The sequence below is a fragment of the Petaurus breviceps genome, unplaced genomic scaffold, assembly GCF_028583685.1.
Source record: "Petaurus breviceps papuanus isolate PSGF00001 unplaced genomic scaffold, PetGlider_PUasm1.0 173, whole genome shotgun sequence".
Taxonomy (NCBI): Eukaryota; Metazoa; Chordata; class Mammalia; order Diprotodontia; family Petauridae; genus Petaurus; species Petaurus breviceps.
Genome location: NW_027185759.1, coordinates 6,090,056 through 6,107,373, shown reverse-complemented (window position 1 = coordinate 6,107,373; position 17,318 = coordinate 6,090,056). Strand labels below are relative to the sequence as shown.

Genomic DNA, 17,318 nt, shown 5'->3' with positions numbered 1-17,318 from the left:
TACTATTAATAAGCAATAGCACAAAACCTAGTGTGGGCTCAACACAAAAAAGGGAAAGTACTGTGTTTTTCATATATATGCATAAGCTTTTATTTTTCATATGCCCTGAGGGAAGCTGGAATTACATTAAGGCCACTGCAATTTTAGTTAGATCAATAATAAAGAATGCACATCACCTGGCAAAATGAGACTGCCCATTTCTCCTCATTTGATTTCACTTGATAACATGACAATTTGACTTTTCATATTGGTGTCCTTGGACCTTCGAAATTGCACCCACACACTTAAGCATACATATAGATGTGTATCTAAAATTTTCATTAGCAGTGAACTAAATACGACCATGACAGTAAGAACTACTGTTCAAATTTCCAGCAATATTTGAGAAGAAACAGTTTCTTCTGTGTCTTTTGTTCAGTCTCTCTAAGTGGCCATCTCACCCTTCCCTGAAACTGGCTGAAGTTAGAGAATTCTATGATGGCTCAGGGTTAGCAAGACTGAAGCCTTCCCTGAAGAGATCCATCACTACTTACACTTCCTGGGAAGATCTGTCAGTGAGATCTGAAATGTTGGCATGTGGTTTCATTTTACCCAATATTTCTCTCTCTTTTGACTGAAACTTGTCACTTTGTTGTGTCAGCAGGTTTGGCCAGGGACACCGACTCATGAATTGTTAGTGCTCACACCAGGTAGCAGGTGGGAATGATGTCTGAGAAGGACATTGGCCGCTGGCCTCTGGAGATGACAACTCTGATGGATTAGTTTGTAGTAAATATAATTTCACCAACACATTCTACATTAGGCTTCTTCATGCTAAAGGAATTGGGAGTGAATCTTTCATACAAACATTGTTCAAAATGTCAGTCTTTTAAGCTTTTGTATCCATAACCCATGATGCAGGCATGGCATATTAGATATGATTAATAAATGCTTGTGTATTGATGAGTCAATTATTATGAACTGAAGAAGGACAGATTGGTTGGTGTGGAACTGAATGAACTCCAGGACTGGCAAGGATTTATTCCTCCAATGATGCTAATCATGACCCATTCATGACTTCCCATATTGTGCTATTCTTGTCCTCAACCTCCAGCAAATCACCAAAAGGGGTCTACAGACCATGCAGAGGGTCTTTTATGTTTGTATTTTTTTTTGCATGCAGTAGCCAAGCAATCAAGAATAGCCATAATGTGGATGCTAACAGAAAGTAAATTATCCACTACTAATACTTTGCCCTTGCTCTATGACTAGCCCAATTTATTTCCTGGCCACCCATTTCTCTGAAAATATCCTTTCCATTGCTTCTCCTGAGCAATTGCTTCTCTGTGATGTTTGCCCTGCTTATTTATACCATCTGCTTATTCTTTGCCCTTTGTGTATAATGCAAATTTTATTCTTTTTTAAATGGCATGACAGGAAGTCGTGGAACATCATGCAAAGCTTGACATGCCAGGAAATTCAATTTCCCAGAGGCGATGCATATCATTTCCTATGTTCTATGAAACTCTGAGGCCAACTCATTTGGGCCTTATATGTGTTGTGCAATCCCCTATAAGTGATATCTTCTCTTTGGGGAATGTAAGGTCCCTGAGGGAAAAGACTGACTAGAATACTTGTGATTAATACAATGAGATAACCTATATAAAGTCAATTGTGGAATGTCTGAACAAGTTGTGGTATATGATTGTAATGTAATACTACTGTGTTACAAGAAATGATGAACTTCATGATTCTAGGAAAAAACAACAACAAAAAATGAAAAACATGGAAAGACCTGCACAAAATAATGAACAGTGAAATGAGTGGAACAAAGAACATTGTATACACTAACAGCAAAATTGTTTTAAGAACAACTTTAAGTGAACAAATCATTTTGATTATTATAAATACCCAAATGAAAAATGAAGGCCATATATAGGAAGAAGTTATCTGCATCCAGAGAAATAATTGATCAATAGAAGTATGTCAAGAATGATTTTACATATTTACACACATACACATATAGACACATACATATAAATAAATAACATATTTGAATCTAGTGGTAGACATCTCTAGGGTGGGGAGGGTAAGAAAAAGGAAAAAATGGAAATTTGCATGATAACTTTAAAAGGAATAGCAAGTTGTACATAATAGATTTGCATGTTTGTGCGCAATCATTTTTATTACACTATTTTAGAAATGCTTATTTTATACAACAAACCAAAAAGAAAACAAATTAAAAAAGAAAAAAGTTTCAATGCATTGTAAAATTATCATCATCATAAAAATTCTTGTCATATCATCATAATCATCACCATCATCATCATCAATTATGTCTGTATCCACAAGGTATGCACAGTGTCTGGCACATGGCACATTCTTAATTCACACTTTGTTCATTTATTCCTTTATTTATTTGTATGGCCTACTCCATATATATTGATTGGGATATGGATTCTGTGACTTTTTCATCTAATTGAATCATTGTTTAGAAATGTGTTCTTTATTCCATTTTGTTTTTCCTGTGTGGATAGTAACGTTAAATCCTGTAGGGTATATAGGGAAATAATAACAATTATAATTACTATAGCCAATCAATTAATCTGATATTGTAGATAATGTGGGATGTTATACTTGGAAGATTTTGTCACAATTCTGAGTTCATTCTCTTCTGCACGTCTGCCAATTGTAATGTCTTTATAACATAACTGGTGCTCTTTAAAAGTTGTGGTGTTTAGAAATTAAGACATTTCATTGTGCCAGATTGTCAATGAGCTTCTTTCAATTCAACTGAATATCACCGACACTCAGTTGATCAAACGCCCTTAATCATGCCGCATAGTTGATGGAACACTGGGCTTGGAATCAAGAAGAATCTTCTTCCTGAGTTTTTCTGGCCTCAGACACTTACTAGCTCGAACCATGGAGAAATTATTTAACCCTGCTAGCCTCAGTTCTTCTTCTGTAAGATGAGCTGGAAAAGGAAACAGCAAACCACCCCAGTGTCTTTGCTAAGAAAACTCCCAATGGGGTGACAGAGAGTCAGACACAACTTAGAAAAGGCCTCCACAATAGCCTGATCTGCTGGGTCTCCTCGATGGGCATTGGCTTGGAAGGGTCTGGCTCACCTGTAGGCACAATGAGAGAGCAGAACATGGATTTCCAGAACAGTTATGGCAGCTTCAATGACTGTGTGATACCTTTGCTGTTGGAGGTCACCCCCTCCAATGGTGCAGCTCTCACTTCTTTTTCCTACATGACATTTCCTTTTTTCCTTCTAAAACTCTGACATGAGGGTCCACATAAAGCATCGGGCCTTTACTCATATTGATTGACGTGAAATGGCTACAATGAAGTACACCAGCTCTTCACGCGTCTTCCATGACTCTTTAAGTGAGTCCTACCCATTCCCTTTCTTTCTGCCATCCATCTTCCTGAATTCTAGTCATTTATAGGGCTTCTCCCATGCAGTTTTTCCTCAATAATATCTTGTGACCATCTTATGTCCACTATGGACCTCTTTACTGATCTTTAGGTGACCCTCAGTCCCTATGTGATCATGCTGTTCTATGATTCCTAGCCACACAACAGCCATGGAAGCATAATGATGTTTAAAAGATGGGCATTATTACTATTGCATTTCATATGGTATCATTTGCCTGGGGAACTTCATCTAATTAAATTTCAACTAAAAAGAAGACTATGTGGTGACTTTGAGAGAGATTTGCTGAAATGGTCTGATAAAGAGAAAGTTTTCCCTTTGTTCCACAGGACCATGGGAGTAATAAAGTCAGGAATGTAGTTATTAGTCGAGCAGTGCTGTGAGGATCCCAGAGAGAAATGAAACATGAGCTGCTGGGAACAGGACAAAGACAGAGATGAAAGCAAACTCTTGCACTTGTCGCCAAAGCACCAAGGCCAGGTCTTGGCTTTGTGGCATTTTTCTCCTCATACTTGAACAGATCACATTCTTTTAACCTGAATTTTCTCATCTGTAAAAGGAAGGGGTCACCAATAATATCTTCGATATTTTTTAGCTCAAAGTCTTTCTGGTGTTATAAGCCTATGATCCGAGGTCATACAACACTTTGGAATGCTACTCACACCATCTGAGAAAAAGGAGATTACTTTAATATGGCCTCAGGAAACAACAAGAAAGAGACAGACAGAGAGACAGAGAGAGACAGACAGACAGATGAGACAGAGAGAGAGAGAGACAGAGACAAACAGAGAGAGAGACAGAGACAGAAAGAGAGACAGAGACATAGAGAGACAGAGACAGAGAGACAGAAAGAGACAGGAGAGAAGAAAGAAAGATACAGACACAGAGATAGAGCAACAGAGATAGAGAAAGAGGAGATAGGGAGAGGAAGAGAGACAGAGAGAAAGAGAGAGACAGAGACATAGAAAGAGGGACAGAGACAGAGGGAGGAGAGAAAGAGAGAGAGAGACAGAGACAGAGACAGAGAGACAGAGAGACAGAGACAGAGAGACAGAGAGACAGAGAGAGACAGAGAGAGACAGAGACAGAGACAGAGAGACAGGGAAAGAGACATAGAAAGAGACAGGGGAGAGGAAAGAGAGATAGAGCAACAGAGAGAGAAAGAGGGGAGAGAGAGAGAGAGAGAGAGAGAGAGAGAGAGAGAGAGAGAGAGAGAGAGAGAGAGAGAGAGAGGAGAGTGGGAGAGAGAGGACAGGAGAGGACAGGAGAGGAGAGGAGAGGAGAGAAGAGGAGAGGAGAGAAGAGGAGAGACAGAGACAGAATGAATCAGGGGTTCAGGCACCAGTCTCCGCTATACTGCCAGGTGATTTCCTTACCTTCAGCTTTTGCCACCTTCTTCAATAAGTCTTTTTTTTAATTCCTGCAGCAGCTAGCCCTTCCCAAATGACTGTATTTTGTATGTGTCTTGTGTTTACTTACCTGTCAACATGTTGTTTTCCCTAGTAAAACATCAAGTCCTTGAAGACAAAGACTGTCTTGTTAAGATCTTTGCTCCTTTAGGGGATATTAGGTGGCATAGACTTCTGCTTTTGGGGTCAATTTGCTTCTTATTTATTCGATCCTTAACCTCTCTGAGATTCAGTTTGCTAATCTTTAAAATGGGGATAATAACATTGTGAGGATTAAATGAAATAACATATTAATTGTTTAGGAAGCCACAAACACCAATATTAGCCAGTGCCTGGTATTGAGTAAAGCTTTATTGATGGTTTATCAATTCCTTGTTAACCAAAACCATCTAATAGAGGAGGGAAGGTGCTAGTGCCTACATGGCTTGCCCATGATAAGACAGTTGCCACACATCTGAAGCACACTTGAAGCCCATCTCATCCATGCTTCAGGACCAGTGCCTTACGTAATATTCTTCAGGTGCTTTGCATGAGATCAATAAGAAAGGAACATATAAGGATGTTCCTGAAATCAGTGATTTAAGAAGTTGAAAAAAGCAGTAGAAAGATGTCAAAAGATGAAATGAGCAACAGATCCAATATATCCCAATGTCTGACATGAATGCTGTTAATTAATTAGAGATTGCAAAACACCTTGTGCACAGTGGCTCACAGGAACATCACAACTACTTGCCAAGGTGGGTGGTAAAAAGTATTTTCTCTACAATTTCTGATAAGGAAAGTCAGCCTCACCAAGGATGAAGAAGTGTGTGCTGTGATGACATAGGGAGCATCAGAGGTGAAATTCGAACTCATGTTGTTCTGCAGTACCAAACCACTGGTCAGACCGGGGCTCTCAGTTCTCATGTCTAAGAAAGTCAGTGTTGTCTGGAAGGGGAGGAAGGGCATAAACTTTTATACAGAACCTTCTATGCCCTGAGACCTGAGCTAAGCCTTTTTCAAACATAAGCCTGTACTCAAGCCTATGTCTTCTTCTTTCCTCAGGGTTTCTTGACTTTTCATGATGTTGTCTGCAAAGATATCCTGGCCTTCAATGATTCTTTGAATCAGTCTACTTTCTCTTCCTCTCTGATTGCTCATGGTATATTCACTCCAGATATTTTCATCATGATTTTTTTTCCAAATGTTACTTACATACCACCTTCTGATATAATAGACTTTAGTATCCCCATTGTAGTAAAGGAGAAGCTGAGCCTCAAGGAGGGCAGAGGAGCATGGATTCCAAACTCGAAGGACCATAGAGGCTCAAATCCAACGTTTCCATTTCATAGATGGAAAAAGGCAGGGCTGACAGTTGGAATTTCAGGTAGAATTGAAACTCTGCTCTGCTCACTCTGCTGTTCATTTGTCTCTAGGTGCCTTTCCCATGACCAAATAACCATTAGTGTCAAGGGTAAGATGTGAACACCATTTTCCCTGACTCCAAGTATCACATTCTATTCATGTCATGCTGTCATATTAAGCTGCCTGGGCTTTTCTCCATACAGGAACTCCAAGAGTGTCAGTGTTTATTCATACGTGATTCATATCTCAGGCAAACACTATAAGGATTGTTAGGGCAAAGAACTGTTTTTAATAAGATGTACTTTGTTTTGAATCTCCCAAGGCACTTCCCAGGTGTATGATGTTTCACAAATCACTTGACTTGCAGAGAAAATTAGAAGGTTGGATTCGATTTCTAGGGACCAGATAGTTTTAAATGTGTTATCAGAGCATGCTAATGTTGCTGGTAGATAAATGAGGTTAAAATAACATACAGATTCACAGAGGTCAGCATTTGACCTATCTTGTAGGGTCTTCAGCTCCTGGGATATAAAATTACATGAGAAGAATAGAAAATTGCCAGAGTGCCACCAATTTGGGGAGATCGTAATGGAAAACAGATAGAGCTACTCAAGACATAGTTTTCTTCTATTTTCTTCACCAAGGAAAATGACCCTCGTTCAAGAAATAAATGGCCAAACAGAAATGTCTGAAATTGGATAACAATACCCAAGAGAACCAGGGAGATAGTAAGAGAGACCAGGCTTGCCCTTGATGGATCCAGGTCACCTAGCCAAGAGGAGACTCGCCTTGAGTATTGCCAGAAATGGCCGATGGAATTCCTGAACCACCAGACATATTAGGAAGATCATGGGAAACACGAGATCTATTGAAAGACAGGAAAGGGGCCAATATTGTTCTGATATGGGAAAATGAAAAAGAAAGGCAGAATGTATAAGCTGTAGGTCAATGAGCTTTACCTCAATTCTGTAGAAAATTCTAGAAATGATTGTGAAAGAGGTATTTGGAAAATGTCTTGGAACAGATGGCCTAACTCCTAAGCAACACTCTGTCTTCATCAGACACTGACTAATGGCAATTTGAACCATTTCCTCTTTCAATAGGATTACTAAAGTAGTTGATAAAGAGTATGCTCTGGATCAAGTTACTTTAGATTTTAGCAAAGTTTTGTATGAAGTATCTCATAATATTCATGTAGAGAAGATGGTGAGATGAGGATTAAAGTAGAATATATTTAGTTAGACTCAGCCCTGAAAAGGTAATTGTCTTGAAGGCAGACACTCTATTTTTACTGGTATACTGAGTATTCTCAGCACTCAACACCATGCCTGGGACACAATGAGCACTTAATAATACTGAATTTCAAGAGTAGCTTTTCATAACTTAATGTCAACATTTTATTAGTTCCCTAGCAGCATTATTGACCTGATCTGTCTAGAAATTTTATAACTGACTTGGTTAAAGGCAGAGATGGCAAGCTCATTGAATTGTCATATGATAAAAGGAGGGGTGGGGTTGGGCGGGGTAGTTAACATAAGGGATGAGACTCAACCTAAAGGCTTTTGACTGGCTAGATTTTGGAGAGGAATCAAATAATCCCCTCCAATATATATTATTTTCCTTTTCTGTAATATTAGACAATCTGATATGTATGAGGTAGTACCTCAGAGTTGTTTTAATTTGAATTTCTCTAATCAATGATTTAGACAATTTTCATATGACTATGGATAGCTTTGATTTCTTCATCTGAAAACTGCCTGTTTATATTCTTTGATCATGTATCAATTGGGGAATGATTTGTATTCTTATAAATTTGACCTAGTTCTCTATATCTTTGAAAAAATGAGGCCTTTTTCCTGGCCAAAAAAAAAAAAACCACACACATACAAAAAAAAAAAAACAAAACTTGCTGTTTCAGAAAACAAAAAACAAACAAACAAAAACCTTCTGAGTTTTATTCTTCCCTTCTAATTTGATTAATTTGATATTTTTATGTAAAAAATACTTTTAAATTTAACTTAATGCAACCTAAATTATATACTTTACATTCTTCTATATTTTCTATCTTTTATTTGATAATAAATTATTCTCTTATCTATAGATGTGATTGGTAAACTATTCTATGCTCCCATTATTTGCTTGTGGTATCACCCTTTATGTCTACCTCTTGTACCTATTTTAAACTTATCTTGGCAAACAGAGTGAGATGTTGGTCTATGTATAGCTTTCTGTCAAACTGCTTTCTGGATTTCTCAGCAACTTTCATCAAATGGTGAGTTCTTGTTCCAAATGCTTATATCTTTTGGTTTATCCAACACTAGATTACTATGGTCATTTGCCACAGTATATAGTGTACCTAATCTGTTCCACTGATTCACCACTCTGTTTCTCAGTCAATACCAGATTGTTCTGATGATTACTGCATTGTAATGTAGTTTGAGATCTGGTAGAACTAAACCACCTTCCCCCACTTTTTTTTAAAAAATTAATCACCTTGATAACCCTATAAAACCCTTCCAGTGCCTAGGACAGAGGAGGCACCACACAGATGCTGTCTAATGTAATAATCCTCTTCTTTTTGTCATCAAAGGGTAAGTGTCTTGAAGGCAGACACTCTATTTTTACTGATATTCGTATTCTCAGCACTTAACACCATGCCTGGGACACAATGAGCACTTAACAAATGCTTGCAGACTTCATTTATGTCCTAAGTCATGGTTAGCAGCACAGGACACCCAGTGCAGATGGCCACCATCGACTCTCCCTTTCTTTCTTCTGGAGAGTAATTATGTTTCTCTCCACGAAGATCAAGTTCACATTCACTACCTGCTCTCACATTGCATGCTGTCCCTTCTCAGCTACCAGTCTCCTATGAGTCCCGAGCCTTTTTTCTTTTCCCATTAATTCCACTCTAGATACAGCTGGCCTCTCCCATACTGGTGCTGATGATTTTTTCTTTTAAAAATTAATAAAATTATTTGATAATTAATTCCATCATTAATGAAGCGAGACTGAGGGTTTTTTTTTTTTTAGTGTTCTGAATCCTTTTGGTCGCTGAAACAGACCCTTTTGCAAAATCATGTTTTCAAAAATATAAGCTAAGGTACAGAGAATTACAACAATAAAATGATTCTATTGAAATATAGGTATATAGTTAGAAAGAAAAAAAGATTGCATATGCCATGAAATCTAACCCTTTATTACTTTCGGGGATAATGTCTATGAACTCCAGATTAAGAACCCTACTTCTCAGACAACCCAACTTGTTTGACTTGCCCCATTGTTCCAAGGCTCCAAAAACGATCTTGAGAACATGTGTGTGTTTGTGATGTGTGTGTATACATATATATGTGTATATGTACATGGGCGTTTATGTGTGTGTGTCTGTTTGTTAACTGTGTTAAATATGTCTCCCTCCAAATCATTGAAGGGGAAAGTGTTGACCAGGATAAGGCAAAGGACAGAGGCAATAGATTTCTCCCTTTGCTATTATGGGTCTGTTTATCAATACCCTTTGTGGCTAGCCTAACAATGAGTTGGAAATCCATTTCCCTGAGCCATTGCCTTGATCACATCTTTCCTTGTTTTCCATGAGAATGTTGCAAAAACTGTCACAAGATGGGGCAGCTAAGTGGATAGAATACCAGCCTGGAGTCAGGGAGACTTGAGTTCAAATCCCTGTTCAGACACTTCTGTTGTTAACAGGACCTGCTGTTTTTGAGTGGCTACCAAAATATGACCCATTGAATGAACACATCAGAGAGCATCCGATATCCCTGAGAATAGCTTTGCCTTTTTATTCCCATTGCCTATGACAGTACCTGGAATGTGGTGATTAATAAATGGTTGTTGATTGGTTGGTTAAAGCAATTACAGTCCATAGCAGTATGCCACTCAAAAAAAAAAAAAGTGGATGGCATTCAGAGACTCTGAAAATGCCTTGGGGCCAACACTAACCATCAGAACCATGTTGGAGACAGAGTTGGAAAGAGAAGAAAAGAAAAATCAAGACATGCTGTCACATGAATGTTACAGGAATAATCAAATTAGGATCTCTGTCCATGGAGGGACTTTCCAAGGACTGAGGCCTGACTTCTTAGCTGAGAGATATTAAATCTGGGGATCTTGGCCCAGATCCAACTCAGGTAATTTCATTCTTCCAATTTCAGATTCTCTCGGCAGTTTCTAACATAATGTCCTTCAGCACTTCCCAGGCTACACTGCTGCGTGCTTTGGCTTTGCGCTGTTAAATAGCCCCCGCCTTCTGCCCCACAGGACTGTGTACAAGCACCCTGGGAAGAGCCATAGTGTATGGAATCTGTCACCTCCCACCTCAGCCCACTGAGGGGCCTCTAAAGGGAGCTTCAAGGGGACCTCCACTCCCCATGGCCTCATTCCCAAGTCAGTTACAGCAAATGGGAAGTGTAAAGGAGAGAGGGGGAGACTTTGACTCAAAGACATGGATTACGATTGGCTTCCTCAGCTGGAAAAGGGGAGGTGGGGGATGGGATCCCCAGTCTCCTTGCTGTTTGCTCTCCCCTCCATTTATCTTGCACTTGTCTTTCCTCCATATGCTGCCCCTTGCTCTTTGTTTCTACCCTCAGCTTCATGATCTGGATAGACTGGAGTATTACACCTAAGATGGTTCCTCCAAACTCCCCTCTCCACTCTCCATCTTCTCTCCCATATTACTCTCTCTCTCCTCACTCCCTCCCCTCTCCACTCTCTCTCCAATCAAACTACTCTTCACTCTAATGCAAAAGTTAGGTTGGATCTCCCTTCGGCATAGGTATAATTATGGCATCCCTCTGCTCCAAACACTTTCATGGCTCCCACATACCCACAGACACCTATGGGGGACATTGAGGATATGCCACAAGTGGTGACAATGTTTCCTTTCTAATCTTGTCTCAGTCTGTTCCTTCCTATGTCGTGGTTGACCTGGATGCCTCACCGTTCCCACGGATGCGCCTTTACTCACGCTCTAAACCTGGAATCCCCCACGCCTCTTCTGTCCAAGGGCAGTATAGTGGAGTGGATAGTGAGCTGGTCCTGGAGGCAGCAGGGTCTAGCTTCAATTCCCACCTCTGAGAACATTGCCTGGGTCATGGTGGACAAGTCACTTCACCATGTGCCTATCTCATTGGTACCATTAAAAAGGCACTCACCATCAAGCCAGAGCCTCTCAGTTTTTTGTTCTGAGACTTAACTACTGGTGTGACCTTGGACCACTATTTTATTCTCACTGGGGGTGTAATTTTTAACTGTGAAAAGGGAGGGGTGTGGTTTGGACTACCCAGTTTATGAGGTCCCTTGTAAGCCAACATCAATGATTCTATGACAATATTCTAACCAGGTATTGTCATATGTCCAGATCACCTAAGATGGAGATAAGTGATTATGATACATGAACATCATTTCAAATCTCTTTACAGGTTCCAATGTGCTTTACATGGTGTGTATTGTGATCTTCACAACGCCAAGAGACAGACGATGTTCTGTTCTTTGATATCTGAGGAAACTGAGACTCACAGAGACCTGGGTCTGGGGTCATACACAGAGGAAACACCTCCCAGTCCAGCACTCTTGTACCACTATGTCACATTCTATCACAGGCCAGAGGAAATTTAATTTAATTCCATGAAATGAGCATTTATTAAGTATCTATTAAGCAAGGCACCACTCTTGGGGCTGGGGATAAAGCAGAAAACTTCAGGTATAAGGAGTAGAGCCAGGATTGCAGCCCAGGTTTTTTGACCCCCCAGCCGGACCTTGTTTGGTTTCCCCCTTGGGTCAATCTTGGAAGAGTGGCCATGGACCAGTGTTTGCATTTGTTTGCCAGACTAGGTTACACCCACACATGGAGCACATCCCTCATATTGAAGCTTCTCTCCCGAGTTTCCTGCTGTGCTGAAGGGTTGGCAGTATGTATGATCCTTCCTCCAAGCTTCCATGAAAACACTGACCTTTTCTCCAAGCTTCTGTTTAGGGAATGATGGGTGGGGAGGTAGGAGAGGAGAAGCTGTGATTTCTAGCAGGCTCACTGGGAGCTTTGGGGCAGGCCAACCCTGGCCTCCTTTGATGGGCCTGTTCTTCTACTTGTCTTGGTTACTGAGCCAGATGTGTAGGACCCCATTGCACAATCCCAATCAACAACATTGGGGGCATGTTATTGGGAAAGTGCTATGAACCAATGTGGGGCACTGAGCATGAAAGGGGATATCACATCAATGTGGTTTAACAAATTCCGTTGATGAAAGTGCAGAGAGGGGAGAAAGCTTGGACCTCAAGACACAAAACTGCAAGGGGAGAAAAACATTCTTCTGGGCACCATTGAGGCATTTCTCAGGAAGGAATATGGTAAGGCACAGCCAGCTGCTACATGAACATATATAATGTATATATGATATATGCATTTGTGTATATTCTATACATTTATCTCTCATCTACCTATCTCCCTATATATCTCTCTATCTGTCTGTCTATCTGTCTGTCTGTCTGTTTATCCATACGTGTGTAGTTGAAAGGCTAGGTAATGAGGGGAAAATCCTTAGACCATGCTCACATTTGCCCTTCCTGGTGGTTTATACAGAGCATACACATGTATTTCCACGTTGAATCCAATTGAACAAATGAAACTTTGGAATTCTTTTTTTTCAGTCATAAGTGTCTGAGGAGGCTTGAATTGTGAGATGATGAAACATCTTCTAATTGGCTGTGAATATTGAAGAGCTAGTGATTCATGGGGTGCTAAGCTGGAACTTAGTGTGTATACAGAAGGAATGACTTGTCTCCTTACTTGATGGAGCTTACTAAGGTTCGGCCCTCTGGGACCTTCTGGGTGGTGGAGGGGCATATGGCTTCTCTATCTCCCCCTTTGCCAATATGTCTATAAGTACACAGCATCTTCTATTTCTGTTTCATTCGTTCTGCACGAGGCATATGCATGTGACCATGTGAGTTTGGGAGATCCAGAGACCTCTTCAGAAGATAATTTGAGAGTCAGTGGTAGGGATAGTTGCTCTTCCTGATGTCTCTGGCTTCCTTTAAGGTCAACTAAAATCCCATCTTTTATTGATTCTAGTGCCTTCTTTTATTAATAATTTCCTATTTACCCTGTATATAGTTGGCTTCAAATGTATATGTTTGCATGTTGTATCCCCCTTTGAATAGGAAGCTCTTTGAGGGCAGAGATTTTTTTTCCATCTTTTTGAATCCCCAACCTGTGTATCTGCTCCAGGCACAGAGTAGGTATTTAATAAATATTGATTAATAAATTGATTGATAGAACCATCCAAAAAAATAATTGTGACCAATGACAGGAAGTACCTACATCTGGAGGTTGAAAGATGATAGTCATTGACACCTTGTGACAGAGATAACTGCTGACTCTGTGCTATAGAAAGGTGCCAATTCATACAATTTAGGCAATGCCTTAGGGACATCTCACAAGGATAGAAGAAGGAGGAGGAGAAGGTGGTGGTGGTGCCTCAGAGGCTGGGAAACAGGAGGTGTCCCTTTTCTTGTGTTCTTGTGTGTGCCACACTATGTTGTATTTTCTTTTTGAGCCCACTCTCCCCAGAGAGACTGTGACTTTGGCTGAGAACATCAATTTGTGTAGGTGTTTTGTAACAACCATTTTTGTTATACATTGTCAATAAATGTTTTTAACAGTTAATATAATCCAAATGACTGATAATAGGGAACAACATGGTGGGGGCTCAGGCACTGGAATGTTAGGAAAACCATAATCCCTCTGGTTCATGGTTAGAACCCTGAGCAGAAATAGTAATTTCTGGGGACCCCAATTGGCGAGTGTGCATGGGTAACTTATCTATCCTTCTCCTTTTTTTCCCTTTCCTGCTCTTCCTTCCCTTTTCCCCTTCCTCTTTCTCCTTCCATTTGTTGCTTTTTCCTCCCCCTTTCTCCATCCCCTTCTTCTTTTCCCTTTCCCTCTGTGTTTTCCCATTCTCCCTCTCCCTTTTCTGCCTCTTCCTATTCCTTTCCCTTTTCCCTCTTTCTTTCCCTTTTATCCTGCCTTTCCCTCCTGTCCTCTTAGAGGGTTAGGGAGAAAGTCAATGTCCCACATAGGTTGCCACCTCTGCCTCTTTATGCTGTCCAATTGACCAGAAGATCAGAGAGGCAGAGTTAAAGTTAGACCCAAGGTTCAGATCAAAGTGAAAGTCAAGTCTTCAAGCTCCTGCTCCTTTTCCTAAGTGAGAAGACCAGAGTCCAATACAGGTACCTGGTGCCAGGGTCGGCCTTCCTCACTATCTTGTCAAGCTAGAACGGACAGAATATGTGCTCATTCACAGCCTGCTATTCGCTTCCTATGGGTTGAGCTAGAGAAGAGAAAGAGCCAGTGACCAACCACACATCCTTTCCTCCCTCCATCCCTCCATCCATACTTCCATCCATCCCTCCATCCATCCATCCATCCCTCCATCCATTCATCCACCCATCCATCCCTCCCTCCCTCCATCCATCCCTGCATCCTTTCATCCATCCATCCATACCTCCCTCCCTCCCTCCCTCCCTCCATCCATCCATCCATCCACCACTTCACTCATTATCTCACTCACACATCTCAGAGACACAATACACAAGTATCCTTCACTGCCTCATTTATGCACTCACACACTTATCTAGTTACTATCTAGTTATCTAGTTACCCAGGCACCTAGTTACTTTACTCACCTCCTTCACTCAAATACCCAGTTAAACAAGACATGCACCTGTTTTGCTTCCTTATTGTCCTGCTGCTCCTGGCCTTTATTTTTATTTTATCACTTATTTTTGATAGTTCCTTAACAAACTCCCCAAGTCACTGGGTCACACTCCTCTTATCAAAATATGAAATGACATGCTTAGATACTTCCTTTTCCTCCATCAGGACCACCCAGCCTTGGCATCTATCCCATCACATCAGCAGAAGTCCCTTCACTTATCCCATCTGAAGCCATGCCCCCTCACTTTCACCTTCCCAACTTACCTGGCATCGAACCCTTTCTCTCCACTTACACAACTGCCACCTTGGGCTCTACTTTATCCCATCACATCTGACCCATTGAAGAAACTTCTTCTTGGTCTCCTTGACACAAATCTCCCTCTACTCCATTCCATCTTTCAATCAGCTCCCCAAAAGTTCTTCCTAAAGCACAAGCAGGCGTTTATCATGTCACCACCCTATTCAATAAACTCCAGTGGCTCCCTATTACATCAAGGATCAAACACAAATCCCTGTTTGGTTTTTAAAGCTCTACAGAAACTGATCCTTTTGGACTTTTCCAATCTCCTTATACTTTCCTCCCCTTCATGTATTTTCCAATCTAGCAGCATGAGCCCTCTTATGGTCCCTTGCACAGTTCTTCAGTCTCCCAAGTCCCTGTTTTGGTTTCCCCTTGCTGTGGTTCTCGATGCCAGGACTGCCCTTCATCTCTACCACCTCTGCCCACTGCCTCCCTTCTAGACTCAGCTCAAATCCCAGCTTCTGCTGTGCTTCCCTTTTCCCCTAGCATATTTCCTCTGAGCTAACCTTCCACCTACATCGTATAGATCTCATGTACACAGAGGTATTTGCTTATATCTCCTTTATTAGACTGTGAGCTCTTTATGGGAAGGGACTGTGAGTACTTAGTCCAGGACCTGACAGTCAGTCAATCAATGTATAAGCATTTATATGCTTATAAATGTGCTACTATGTGCAAGCCACCATGCTAAATACTGAGAATAAAAAATTTCACTGCCTTCTTAGAGTTTGTGATCTAATAGAGGGGACAAGTCACCCGACACGAACAAATGAGCTCTATCCAAGAGAGACAGACACCGATTCCAAGAGACGAGGCACTAGGATGAAGAGGGCTGGGAAAGGCTTTCTGTAATGTGGAGTTTTAGCTGGGATTGCAAGGAGAGGGGGAGCTAGGAGATGGAAATGAGAAGAGAGGACATGCCAGGTCTGGGGGCCACAAAGCAAGTGCTTAATAGGAAAGGCTTCTGGGCTGACTGACTCTCTTGCCACCTAGTCACCATTAGGATATGAACGCATTTAATTCCATATCACATTTTCCTACCCTCCATTAAAGTTAAAGCTTCCTAAGCACTCTTTGTGCTTTCTATCATCTCCCCTTTCCAGTTCAGCCTTTGAAGACAATTTCCAAAATAATCTTCCCAAGACACACAGCTGACCCTGTCACTCCTCCCTTGCTGAAAAACTTTCACTGGCTCCCACTGTTTCTAGGATAATATGTCCCAGTAGAAAATAAGAGTCTGGCACAGTGCCTAGGACATTTGGCACGTACTTTATAAATGTTTGTCAAATTTAATTGAATAGAATGCAACTCCTACGTTGGGTGTTTAGGGTCCCCAGGATCCACTTTCCCACCCTGTCCTTCCTTTCCAGCCTCATTTCCCCTCCCTTCTTCCTCTTCATAGTCTCTGTTTTTCCAATCAGATCGGCTGAAAGGGACCTGCTGCGTTAGAGGCTCCGCGTCTAAGCAGCCCATTCCCCTTCCCTGAACGCCCGCCCTCTTCGTTTGGCCTTGTAAGAAGCTGCCTCTTGTTTCGAGGTCCCTTCCCACCCGAGGGCTTCTGTTCTACCTCCAGGGTTTTTCTAGCTGAGTCAGGCATTTTCCTGGAACGAGTTTCTATTGTCCTTTCGACCAGCAGCCTTGATTCCTGACCTCCTAGTCTCTGGGCACGTGCTGGAACTCCCACTGCCCACCATTCCTACTCCCTTCAGCTCCCTTGTCATCTCCTTTCTTTGGCATTTCCGAATTTCTACCTCCACAGAGCCTAGGACTGTGCTTTGCCCATAGCCAGTGTTTATTCATTTAAACGAACCGCTAGCAAACCGGCGGTCCTTCGAAGGAAGGGGATGGATGGCATGGAGTAAAGGAGACCCCTTGGGAGGCTGCAGCAGCCCCCAGGCGGGTGGGGGCCGGCAAGTGGGAGGGAAAGACGTGTAATTCCTTCCTGCGAAAGCCCGGGCAGAAAGAAGACTGCCCGCCCTTTTGTTTCTGCCCCAGACTCCACCTAAGTCGGTTAAGAGTCTATAGTGAAAGCCTCCATCTCAGAGATGAGGAGAGGAGTAGCCCAGCTGCTCCAGCTGTGAGACGCGAGGCGAGACTGTTCCAGTTGTTCCC

General features: G+C 41.5%; 1 pseudogene; it reads right to left on the bottom strand.

The window, feature by feature from the left end:
• The window catches only part of LOC138157652 (NHP2-like protein 1 pseudogene), a 332,446-nt pseudogene that overhangs the window by 265,088 nt on the left and 50,040 nt on the right, over positions 1 to 17,318 (bottom strand).